Raw genomic sequence first — 7,131 nt, forward strand, 5'->3', positions numbered from 1 at the left:
ACAGAGAGACTGACGGATGAAGGAAGAGAGATGGAGGGATGCCAAAACAAACATCACTCAAGATCCACAACAGAACATTGGATCTAAACCTGGTTTAGTTCCGGTTTAGTCCTGGTTCAGTTTATTTTATTATTTTATTTGTATATTTTTTTTATATTATATATATATGTGTGTGTGTGTGTGTGTGTGTGAGTGTGTGTGTGTATATATATATGTATATGTATATATGTTTATTTTAATTATTATTTAATATTAAATTATTAATTATTATTTAATATTAAACTACTTTATTTAAATGTTTTTGTTATGCAAGTCACAGAATTTGAATTGTATTGATTTATTTTTGTTTATTTATTTATTTTTATTTTTTTTGTATGTGATGCTTGCAGTGTATTTATTTCAATTTTTTTTTTTTTTTTTTTTTTGTAGAATATTTGTTCTAAACTGAAAATGTCAATAAATACAGTTATTTAAAACAAAAACAAACACTGTCCCACTGAACACAAAAGACAAACACCTGGATCCTCCGAGTTTCAGGTTAAATGTTGAAACGTCTGTGAGTCTTTGTTTGAAACGGGCCCTGGCTGCAGTGCATTCTGGGTAAAAACATGAAACGGACCCAGAGCTTTGAAGGATGAGAGGTCGCCATGGAAACGGAGAGAGAGAGAGATGAAGGGATGAAGGAAGAGAGACGGAGAGACGCCAAAACAAACATCACTCAACATCCACACAGAACACGATCTAGACCTGGTTTAGTCCTGGTTTAGACCCGGTTCAGTCATGGCTCGGTCCTGGTTTAGTCCTGGTTTAGTCCTGGTTTAGTCCTGGTTCAGACCTGGTTTAGTCCTGGTTCAGACCTGGTTTAGTCCTGGTTTAGTCCTGGTTTAGACCCAGTTCAGTCATGGCTCGGTCCTGGTTTAGTCCTGGTTTAGTCCTGGTTCAGACCTGGTTTAGTCCTGGTTTAGTCCTGGTTCAGACCTGGTTTAGTCCTGGTTTAGTCCTGGTTTAGTCCTGGTTTAGACCTGGTTTAGTCCTGGTTCAGACCTGGTTTAGTCCTGGTTTAGACCTGGTTTAGACCTGGTTTAGTCCTGGTTTAGTCCTGGTTCAGACCTGGTTTAGTCCTGGTTCAGACCTGGTTTAGTCCTGGTTTAGACCTGGTTTAGACCTGGTTTAGTCCTGGTTTAGTCCTGGTTTCAGACCTGGTTCAGACCTGGTTTAGTCCTGGTTTAGACCTGGTTTAGACCTGGTTTAGTCCTGGTTTAGTCCTGGTTCAGACCTGGTTTAGTCCTGGTTTAGTCCTGGTTTAGTCCTGGTTTAGTCCTGGTTTAGTTTCTGTGTCATAACAAAGAGCCACCTCCCTCTGAAGCCCCTCCCCCTCCTGTTCCCATCATGCACCTCTCTCTCTCTCTCTCTCCTCCCGTTTCCCCGGAGACCGACCCCGTCTCGTTACCACGGCAACCGCAGCATCAGAGGAAGAGACAAGATGGACGAGCACAGACCAGGACTAAACCAGGACTGAACCAGGTCTAAACCAGGTCTAAACCAGGACTGAACCAGGAGTAAACCAGGTCTAAACCAGGACTAAACCAGGTCTAAACCAGGACTGAACCAGGACTAAACCAGGACTGAACCAGGACTAAACCAGGACTAAACCAGGTCTAAACCAGGACTAAACCAGGACTAAACCAGGACTAAACCAGGACTGAACCAGGACTAAACCAGGACTAAACCAGGACTGAACCAGGACTAAACCAGGACTAAACCAGGACTAAACCAGGACTAAACCAGGACTAAACCAGGACTAAACCAGGACTGAAACCAGGACTGAAACCAGGACTAAACCAGGACTAAACCAGGTCTAAACCAGGACTGAACCAGGACTGAACCAGGTCTAAGTCTCTGTCCTGTGGTCTTGGTCTCTGGGAGAGACTCGACCCAGACTCACTGAGTCCATCAGAGGAGCTCAGATTTACAGAAGGACCTCGAACGCACCAGCAACTGTGACTCAGCATTTCTCCCCCGTCCCTGTTCAGTCCAGGTCCACAGTCCTCGTCTAGTCCTGGTCTAGTCCACATGTTCCTGGTTTAGTCCTTGTTTGTTTAGACCTGATTTAGTCCTGGTTTAGTCCTGGTTTAGTCCTGGTTTTAAACCTGGTTTAGTCCTGGTTTAGTCCTGGTTTTAGACCTGGTTTAGTCCTGGTTTAGTCCTGGTTTAGTCCTGGTTTAGTCCCGGTTTAGTTCTGGTTCAGTCCTGGTTTAGTCCTGGTTTTAGACCTGGTTTAGTCCTGGTTTAGTCCTGGTTCAGTCCTGGTTTAGTTCTGGTTTAGTCCTGGTTTAGTCCTGGTTCAGTTCTGGTTTAGTCCTGGTTCAGTCCTGGTTTAGTCCTGGTTTTAGTCCTGGTTTAGTTCTGGTTTAGTCCTGGTTTAGTCCTGGTTCAGTTCTGGTTTAGTCCTGGTTCAGTCCTGGTTTAGTCCTGGTTTAGTCCTGGTTCAGTCCTGGTTCAGTCCTGGTTTAGTCCTGGTTTAGTTCTGGTTTAGTCCTGGTTTAGTCCTGGTTTAGTCCTGGTTCAGTCCTGGTTTAGTTCTGGTTTAGTCCTGGTTTAGTCCTGGTTCAGTCCTGGTTCAGTCCTGGTTTAGTCCTGGTTTAGTCCTGGTATAGATCTGGTTTAGTCCTGGGGTTTTGACCTTCTCTTTCTGTTACATCATCACTTTCATGCTGCCTTCTGATTGGTCGCCGCGGGTCACATGACCAAACACGACCTGGGGCTCTGGGGTCAGAGGTCGCGGTCGATTCGGTGACGTAAACGTTCAGCTCAAACCTTTTCCACCGTCTGCTCGTCTCCATGGAGATGTTATTGCCATGCCTGGAATGTCCCGCAGTGTGGCATTAAACATGTACATATAACTAGATTAAACATATGTACATATATATCTGTCTCCATGACGACCGCAGCTGCTGTCAGTCAATCATATTCAGTCACATATTAAAAGGCCATAAATAGTCAAAAACAAGTCATATTTTTCTGTCAATTTATGTGAATGATTTTTTTATTTATTTTGGTTTTAATACGGAAACAATCAGCAGGTCAGAGAGAGTCAGAGGTCAGATCTGTGGAGAGGCGAGCTCGCTGACAGTCACAGGAACAGTGTTTGGGAGATATTTTTATAATTCAAAACATTTGTAATTGAATAAATGTCACATAGAACTAGAGCCCGACCGATACGGATTTTGTTGTGGCCGATATGAAACCGATAAAACTGCTGATATATTTAGTGATGTAAAAATTCACTGTAAATGTTGGAATTGTTTAAAAAACTTCGGTCTGTCTCTGGTGGATTTTAAATTGGGTTTATTTAGGAAACATTTATTGTTCTTCTGCCTTTTTACGTCAGATTTACAGACAGTCGGACTGACATTTTTACATCACATTCTAGACATTAGTGACGGGGATTCAGTTCTTTTTACAGAAACTCTTTTGTTTTGTTGCAAACAGGACTAAACCAGAACTGAACCAGGTCTAAACCAGGTCTAAACAAGGACTGAGTGTCGGGACTCGGTCTCCGTCTCTCGAGCCCAAGATTAGTCCTGGTTTATTTATTTTATGCTGAACTACAGACAAACATGGAAGTTTTTTTATCCTATGCACATGCAGATTTCTGAAAGTTTCGTTTTGAGCCGTTGTCAAACTCCCACGAGTCTGAACGCGACGGGAAGAGAAAAAAAGTGAGAGAAAGAGAAAACACGACTCCCAATCCCAATAAGGAGCCAGCTCCCGACGTTCGCTTCAAAGAGCCGGATCTAAGAGCCGCTTCGTTCACGACCGACCGTCACTACAAGCTAATAAAGAAACTACCGCTCTTAGCCTTTAGCCGTAAAAATTAAATATATGTGTAAATGTTGATCATTCACACGTCTGTTCACAGCTCATTTACATCAGTGCAGCTCCAGGAACAAATATACGACCAATATATTCACTTTACAATAGACCAATAGAAAACAGACTGTTTATGTGAGAGAGACACAGCAGATCATCAATAACAAATAACCAAAACCAGCTTCAAAGTCGACATATTTCCAACACTCAGCCTCACACAGGCTCCTCCCACATCACAAGTCTGAACTAATAAATGTCCTTTTAATACAGACAAAAAGAATAAAAAGAAAATAATCTCAGTGTCTGTGTCTGTGTGTGTGAGTGTAAACAAACACACGTGACTCTGTGGTGTGTTCAGGGACAGTACGACACACGGACAAATGACTCTACAGGTAAATCCTGATGTGGAGTCACATATTTGGACATTTATCTGTCTGTAAATTGGATTAAATGAACAGAATGTAGAGAGTCTGAGATTTATAACGACGTATAACCTGCCCACGTGAAATATCGGCTCCTATCAGCAAACATATCGGCCGATAATATCGACCAACTGATATATCGGCCGGGCTTTACATAGAACAGTTTAATGCCACTGCGGAACATTCCAGCACACACAGACTCAGATCCTTTGGCTCTTTCAGCCTCTAAAATCTGAAGTGTCTTGCCCAAAGACACAGAAACAGAAAGTATTTCACGGATGAGTTTTAGTCCTGGTTTATTTCTAATTTCACATTTGTAATTTCTAATTCGGTCCAGGTGTAGTCCTGGTTTAGTCCTAGTCCAGTCCTAGTTTAGTTCTGGCTCAGACTGGTTTATAGTCCTGGTTTAGTCTGATCCAGTCCAGGTTTAGCCTTGGTTCAGATCTGGTTTAGTCCTGGTTTACACATGGTTTAGATCTGTTTTAGTCCTGGTTTAGTCCTGGTTTAGTCCTGGTTTAGTCCTGGTTTATCTCATCATAAACAAACAGTATAAAACATAAACACTGTTCCACATTTTCACATTTCCAAATGGAAGAGGATTTACAGTGAAGTCAGAGCTCAGACTCAAACGTGACGAACGAGATGAGAAATGAAACGTGACCCAGATCTTCTCCTCTGACGGATCAACCAGAGACTCACCCTGAACACGAACATCAACACGAACACGAAGACGAACACAAAGACGCCTTTCAAGACTCCACGTCACTGTTCTGATTCATATTCTAATATTTCCTGGTCACAGTCAGAGCTGGACTTGTGTTTGTTTCATTCACATGTTTGAGTAAATCTTTATTATTCGTCTGTTTCCATCTGTAAATCTCCAAACGCTCTCCTCCGTGCTCCATTTATTCTCTTGAGTTTCAATTAAGAACAAAAAACAATCAAATTATGTCATTTTTTTGTTTTAGTGTCAAACAAAAAAACAGATTTCGACCTCTGTTTCCAATATTTAATTTAAAGTTTATTTCAAATCACACCAATTAAAAAACAGTGTCGGTGTTTGTTTTAATGTTGATATTTTATTCTCTGGTTTATGTGAAGTTCTTCTTCAGTTCTGTGTGTGAATCCAGAGTCACTGAACAAAGGAGAGTTTATCTCTGCTTCCTGTTTCTCCTCGTGGATCAACAAAGACTTTCTAAGACGTGAAAATAAACGCGTCGCTGTAAAAGAAGAAACATGTTTGTTCATAAAATGAGCTCATTACAGCTTCTTCCAGCTCTGCATCAGTGTCCAGTCCTGAGGCTCGGGCTGCGTTTCCACATGTCCAGGTTTGTCGAGAAACAAATATTTCCCTCCCTCAGTTTTTCAAAACAACATCGTGCAGCATCGTTTTCAAAAAAGTTTTCGTTTGCATCGACCTGCATAAATCCTCCATCGAGCTCCGTCTGAACGACACCTGGACCAGATTCAAACCTGTAGATTTTATTTCATGACAGTTGTAAGTTTTACTCACAAATCTGTTTAAAATGGTGCATTAGTGAGCGGCTCGCCTCTCCACAGATCTGATACAGCCTCATGTGTCTCTGCTCATGGATGTGATCAAGTTAAACTCTGGTCACACTTTTGTCACATCAGCTCCTAAAACTCTGTTTATCATTTTACACACAAGCAAACTGGAGTTTTACAGAATCTCCAGTCTAGAACGAGTTTTTACAAAGATTTGGTTTTCAGAGAAGAATTTGCCGTTTGTGTGAAAAAGACGGAACAAAAACGAAGGAAATGTGTCAGTTTTTAAAAATACTCGTGTTTGTGTAAACGAGGACTCAGGTTCGTCTTAATTCTATTTTGCTTCATGTTTGGCAGAAATTTCCACGTGTCTTTTTCTGGAAACACGTCTGAGCTCTGATGAGTTTGTGGATCTGGAGGTAAAACATCCACAGATACAAACTGATGATACAAACACTAAAAACACTGAACAGCAACAACCGGAGCAAATAAACCACAGAATAAAATATCAACATTAAAATCAGCACTGAGACTGTTTTTTAATTGGTGTGATTTGACATAAACTTTAAATTAAATATTGAAAATAAATTGAAATCAGTTTTTTGTTTGACACTAAAACAGAAAAATGAAATAAACAGTTTTCCCGTTTCATAGTTTTTTGTTCTTCATTTGTTCATTCAACAGAACAAACGATACTTGGACCTTCCACCTTGTGATGTCATGAAGTGGTCGTTTTCACGTGAACAGTTTGATGAGATCAGCAACTCCAGGTCTGAAATGATCCAGGTGATTCTAGTGAAGGTGTGTGGAGTTTAAAAACACAGTGGAGCACTTCCTGTTTCACCACATGATGTCGTGTCGTAGATCTCCACACCGGTTTTGGTCTCCAGACCGGTTTTTTGTGGTCTTAGTCTTGTCTCACACTTGATGAGTTTGGACTCGGTCTTGTCTTGTTGTTCTCGGCCTTTAAGTCTTGGTCTTCTCTTGGTCTTGTCTTGGTCTCGATCTTTAAAAGTATCAGTCTCGTCTTAGTCTCGGCTTTTAAAAGTGTCAGTCTTGTCTCGGTCTTGTTTCGGCCTTTAAAAGTCTCGGTCTTGTCTTGGTCTCAGCCTTTAAAAATCTCGGTCTTGTCTCGGTCTCGACCCTCTGAGGTCTTGGTCTTGTCTCGGTCTTGACCCTCTGAGGTCTTGGTCTTGTCTCGGTCTCGACCCTCTGAGGTCTTGGTCTTGTCTCGGTTTTGTCTCGGTCTCGACCCTCTGAGGTCTCGGTCTTGTCTCGGTTTTGTCTCGGTCTCGACCCTCTGAGGTCTTGGTCTTGTCTCGGTCTCGAA

Source organism: Boleophthalmus pectinirostris, unplaced genomic scaffold (assembly GCF_026225935.1).
Source record: "Boleophthalmus pectinirostris isolate CB_2022bp ecotype Guang Dong unplaced genomic scaffold, ASM2622593v1 HiC_scaffold_7, whole genome shotgun sequence".
In the NCBI taxonomy this organism is placed as follows: Eukaryota; Metazoa; Chordata; class Actinopteri; order Gobiiformes; family Gobiidae; genus Boleophthalmus; species Boleophthalmus pectinirostris.